The sequence below is a fragment of the Melopsittacus undulatus genome, chromosome Z (assembly GCF_012275295.1).
Source record: "Melopsittacus undulatus isolate bMelUnd1 chromosome Z, bMelUnd1.mat.Z, whole genome shotgun sequence".
Taxonomy (NCBI): domain Eukaryota; kingdom Metazoa; phylum Chordata; class Aves; order Psittaciformes; family Psittaculidae; genus Melopsittacus; species Melopsittacus undulatus.
The window spans coordinates 53,703,078-53,709,077 of record NC_047557.1 but is presented as its reverse complement, the minus strand read 5'-3'; positions in this window follow the sequence as shown (position 1 = coordinate 53,709,077).

Here is a 6,000-nt window from a genome sequence, read left to right as displayed (position 1 = left end):
CTGTCAGTAAGCTGCAAGATGTCAGGGAAGCTGAGGGGAAGCAGGACTGCTTGCTTCAGGCCCAAACAGCACAGGGGCTTCAAGCTTCCCTGCTAACTCATAGAGGAAAGAAGGAGGCTGTTGATCAGGGAAGCTGGGAATTGGTAACAAAAAAAAAAAAAAAAACAAAAAAAAACAAAAAAAAAACAAAAGGAGTAAGAAGGCAATTAAAAGCAAGGGGCTTCCTCCTAAATCTACTGTACCCACCCAGAACCACTTTGCTGTCCTGCAGGGGGGCTGATGAGGAAATGCACTTGCATCAGGAACAGTCGCTGGTGCACTGGTACAGAAGATCTCTACTGGTGCCGCCAGGAAAAAGCGACGGGTTGTAGTAGTAGGGGACTCTGCCTTGAAAGGGACAGAAGCGCTCATCTGTCGGCCTGACCCAGTCGCAAGGGAGGTGTGTTGCCTACCTGGGGCACGGATCAGAGATGTTGCGGAGAGGCTGCCTGCTCCAGTAAGTCCCACGGACTATTACCCGCTTCTAGTGATACATGTGGGTGCTAGGGGATGTTAGCGTAAGAATGCACACATAACCACTGGAATGGTTATATGAGGTGCTTTATTGCAGCTCTGGGAAACTAGGGGCACTCGCCCAAATCTGGCTTCGACCTTGTCACATTGTGTTCACAATTTATACATCAAAAGTTTTGCAATTAATGCATACTCAACCTAAATTGCTACCTTGGAAAATACATATGCATTAGGGATTGCCTCATCAGTCCATTACAACATCAGCCTCTTCTGCGCTTGCACAGCCCCCCTCTGGTGGTCGTCATGATGAAGTAAGGGGTCTTCCTCGCTTTGTCCTTTTCACCTGTCTGTTCTTTGGACAGGCCCCAACCATTATGTGAATGCCAGCATTCTCTTGTTTTCACTTGGCTGCCTCTGGACAGTCTGTATGCTCTACTTGGGTAAGGTTTTACAATATTTTCTTAAATCCACCCATGCTAAAATTACAACTAAGGTGCAGAACAGCAAAGCTATAACTAAGGTACAAAACAATTAACTAAGGTACAGAACAGCAAAGTTACAACTTGTTAATATATAAAGGCCTTCTATTGATTTACAAACTTTCAAATATAATTATTTTTAACATGAAATTTCACCCTTTTCTAACAGGGATATAGATAGTAGTAGCCTGAGGAGTATAAAGAAGGACTATAGAGCCCTGGGAGAGGTAGTTAGGGGCTCTGGAGCTCAGACAGCCTTTTCGTCAATTCTCCAGGACACAGGGGAGGACCTTCCAAAGGCAAGGAGGATTGGCCAGGTTAATAAGTGGTTAAAAGGGTGGTGTCATAGTCAAGGGTTTGGGTGTCTTGAACATGGGACTCCATTTGGGAGGCCAGGTCTACTGGAGGCTGGTGGAGCTGCTCTGGCAACTAAGGGGAAGAGATGTTTTGGTAGGAGACTTGTCAGGCTGGTCAAGAAACTTTAAAATACATTTCTTGGAGGATGGCACCATCATTCCATCCCAACACACCGAGTCATTTGCCAGCGCCTATAATAAATGCTCAGAGCAATGTAGAGATACTCCAGCAGCCCCAGCCAATGAGCTGGCTTCATCTGGAGCTCGGCTTAGGTGTCTCTATACAAACAACAGTAGCATGGGGAACAAACAAGAGGAATTGGAGATGTGTACACGTCTAAGGGGGTATGATATGATAGGTATCACAGAAACATTGTGGGATGGTTCCTATGACTGAAGGGTTGGAAAGGAGGGTTACAGGCTCTTTAAAAAAGACAGGCAAGGCAGACAGGGAGGGGGAGTTGCTATTTATGTTAAGGATAGGCTGGAGAGTATGGAACTCTCTGGGGACAGGAGATCAGTTAACAGAGAGTTTGTGGGTCAGGGTTAAAGGTAGAACAGCTATGGGGAACATTATTGTGGGGATCTGTTACAGACCACCTGATCAAGAGGACTCTGTGGATGAAGCACTCTATACACAGATAAGAGCAGCCTCATGCTTGCAGGCCCTTGTTCTCATGGGGGACTTCAACCACCCTGACACCTGCTGGAGGGACAGAATGGCCTGGAACAAGCAATCCAGGAGGTTCTTCAGTTGTGTGGAAGACAACTTTCTTCTGCAAGTAATAGAGGAGCCAACAAGGAGAGGTGCCATGCTTGACCTTGTGCTCACGAACAGGGAAGGGGTGGTTGGAAATGTGATGCTCCAGGGCAGCCTTGGTTGCAGTGATCATGAGATGGTCAAATTTGAGATCCTCAGGACAGTGGGAAGAGCTTACAGCAAACTCACTGCCCCGGACTTCAAGAGAGCAGGCTTTGGCCTCTTCAGGAACCTGCTTAGTAAGGTTCTATGGGATATAGCCCTAGAGGGCAGGGGGGCCCAAGACTGTTGGATGATATTCAAGGATCACCTGCTACAAGCTCAGGCATGTTACATCCCAACTAGAAGGAAGTGCAGCAGGAGGGCCAGGAGACCCCCTTGGATGGATAAGGAGCTGCTGAGAAAAATTCACAGGAAAAAAGAGGCTTATAAAAGGTGGAAGCAAGGACAGGCAGCCTGGGATGAATACATGGATGTTGTCCAGGAAGTTAGGGACCGCATTAGGATAGTTAAGGCCCAGTTAGAGCTAAACTTGGCAAGGGATGTTAATGATAACAGGAAGGGATTTTATAGGTATGTAGCGGCTAAAAAACAGAGTAGGGACAATGTAGGCCACCTCCAGAAGCTTTTGGGAGAACTGGCTACACGCGATTTGGAGAAAGCTGAGGTTCTGAATGACTTCTCTGCCTCGGTCTTCACTGGCAAAGGCTCTGACCACACCACCCGAGTCTTGGAAGGCGGACGCAGGGGCTGTGAAAATCTAGACCTTGGGCCCACCGTACGAGAGGATCTGGTTCAAGACCATCTTAAGAACCTGAATGTACACAAGTCTATTGGACCTGATGAAATCCATCCGCGGGTCCTGAAGAAGCTGGCAAATGAAGGTGCTAAGCCAATGGCCATAATGTTTGAAAAATCATGGCAGTCAGGTGAAGTTCCTGATGACTGGAAAAAGGGAAATATAACCCCCATTTTCAAGAAGGGGAAAATGGATGATCCGGGGAATTACAGACCAGTCAGTCTCACCTCTGTGCCTGGCAAAATCTTGGAGCACATGGCTGGAAGGCATGAAGCAGATGTGCCTGGAAGGGCACATGAAAAACAGCAAGGAGCTTGGTGACAGCCAGCATGGTTTCACTAAGGGGAAATCCTGCCTGACCAATTTGGTGGCCTTCTATAATGGGGCTTCGGAAACAATGGACAGGGGTAGAGCAGTTGATGTAATCTGCCTGGGCTTGTGCAAAGTGTTTGACACTGTCCCACATGACATCCTTGTCTCTAAACTGGAGATACATCAGTTTGATAGGTGGACCACTCGGTGGATAAAGATCTGGCTGGATGGTCGCACTCAAAGTGTTGTGGTTAATGGTTCAATGTCTGGCTGGAGACCAGAAACAAGTGATGTCCTTCAGGGATCAGTGTTGGGTACCAGTCTTCTTTAACATCTTTGTTGCTGACATGGACAGTGGGACTGAGTGTGCCCTCAGCAAGTTTGTCAATTACAACAAGCTGTGTGGTTTGGTTGATACGCTAGAGGGAAGGAATGCCATCCAGAGGGACCTTGACACGCTTGTGAGGTGGGCTGATGCCAACCTCATGAAGTTTAACCATGCCAAGTGCAAGGTCCTACACCTGGGTTGGAGCAATCCCAGGCACAGCTTAGGTTGAGCAAAAAGGAAATTCAGAGCAGCCCTGCAGAGAAGGACTTGGGGGTGTTAGTCAATGAGAAAATGAACATTAGCCGGCAGTGTGCGCTTGCAGCCCAGAAAGCCAAACGTATTCTGGGCTGTATCAAAAGGAGCATGACCAGCAGGTTGAAGGAGGTGATCCTGCCCCTCTACTCTGCTCTCGTGAGACCGCACTTGGAATTGTATGCAGTTCTGGTGTCCTCAACATAAAAAGGACATGGAGCTGTTGAAACAAGTCCAGAGGAGGGCCATGAGGATGATCAGGGGACTGGAGCACCTCTCATATGAAGACAGGCTGAGAAAGTTGGGGCTGTTCAGCCTGGAGAAGAGAAGGCTGTGTGGAGATTTCAAGGCAGCCTTCCAGTATCTGAAGGGGGCCTATAGGGATGCTGGAGATGGACTCTTCATTAGGGACTGTAGTAATAGGACAAGGGGTAAGGGGTTGAAACTTAAACAGCAGAGGTTTAGATTGGATATGAGGAAGAACATCTTTACTGTTAGGGTGGTGAGGTACTGGAATGGGTTGCCCAGGGAGGTAGTGAATGCTCCATCCCTGTCAGTGTTCAAGGCCAGGTTGGATGAAGCCTTGAGTGATATGGTTTAGTGTGAGGTGTCCCTGCCCATGGCAGGGGTTTTGGAACTAGATGATCTTAGGGTCCTTTCCAACCCTAACTATTCTATGATTCTTGTTGGGTTACAAGTTGTGTGGAGGACACCTTTTGGACTTCACTCCCTTCTGTGAGGCTGGTTTGAACTCCAAATTAAACACATGGTGAATACTAAGCTCACTGCAGTAGCACCAAAGTATTTGTGCAGCTCAGCATTCAGTAAAAGGCTACTTGCCTCCATTCTTGCCTGTATCAGAAACAGCACAGACAGCAGGGCCATTGCAGTGACCATCCCCCTGTAGTTGGCATGAGTGAGGCCACACTTTGAATACTGTGTTCAGTTCTGGGCCCTTTACTACAAGAAGGATGTTGAGGTCCTGGAGCAGGTCCAGAAGAAGGTAACGAAGCTGGTGAAGGGTCTGGAGCTCAAGACTTAGGAAGAATGGCTGAGGGAACTGGGGTTGTTTAGTCTGGAGCAGTCTCTACAGCTACCTGAAAGGAGTTTGTAGTGAGGTGGGGGTTGGTCTCCCAAGTTACAAGCAATAGGACAAGAGGCAATGGCCTCAGACAGTACCGGGGAGGCTTGGATTAGATATTTGGAAAAATTTCTTCACTGAGAGGGTGCTCAAGCATTAGACAAAGCTTCCCAGGGCAGTGGTGTAATCACCGTCCCTGGAAGTGTTCGAAAACCGTGTAAATGAGACCCTCAGTGACATGACTTAGTGCTGGTCTTGGCAGTCCTGGGGAAATGCTTGGACTTGATGATCTTAAAGGTCTTTTCCAACCTAGCTGATTCTTGATTCTATGATTCTTGATTCTTCTTGTTGAGCTGTGAGCAAACAGCGTACAAAAAATTTGGTGGCACTAGTAAGCCGCTGTCTCAGACATGTACACTTCCACTGCATATATTGCTGCTAGCTAACCTAAACAACTAAACATTTGGCTGCAGCTCTCGTAGACGGAAGCAGCCAGCACTCAGAGAAGCATTAGAAGCAGGGAACTTCCATTCAGGGAAGTACTAGAACCACTAACACTGAGTGCATTGAAGATTTACAAAACGTAAGACTTGCTCAATTAGTGGTAACACTGAGTCACTTTCAAGTGAGTCTACAAAGCCAAAGGGACCTTTCTGCTCCAAGTCTCTCATGCTGGTGTGTAAGTGAAGTCATTAACTGGCAGAAGCTTGATTTCAGGACAATTACACATTGGTACTATCAGTGCAACTAATATATATGTATGAATAAAACCAGCTCATAGTTGTCTTTAGTTCCTAATGAGCCAATAGGAGGAATAAAAGCCCTTCCTGCTATCTATAGGGCAGTTCACAAGCTATAATTTTGCAGTACTACAAATAGATACTGTAAGAAATACGTGTAGCATTTGTTTTGCATCTTATTTCCACAGAATCATAGAATCATTAGGGTTGGAAGGGACCTCTGGAGAACATCCAGTCCAAACCCCTGCCAAGGCAGGGCCACCAAGAGCAGGTTACATAGCGTGTCGAGATGGGTTTTGAATGGCTCCAGTGAGGGAGAATCCACAACCCTCCTGGGCAGCCTGTTCTGCTGCTCTGCCACCCTCAACATAAAGTTCTTC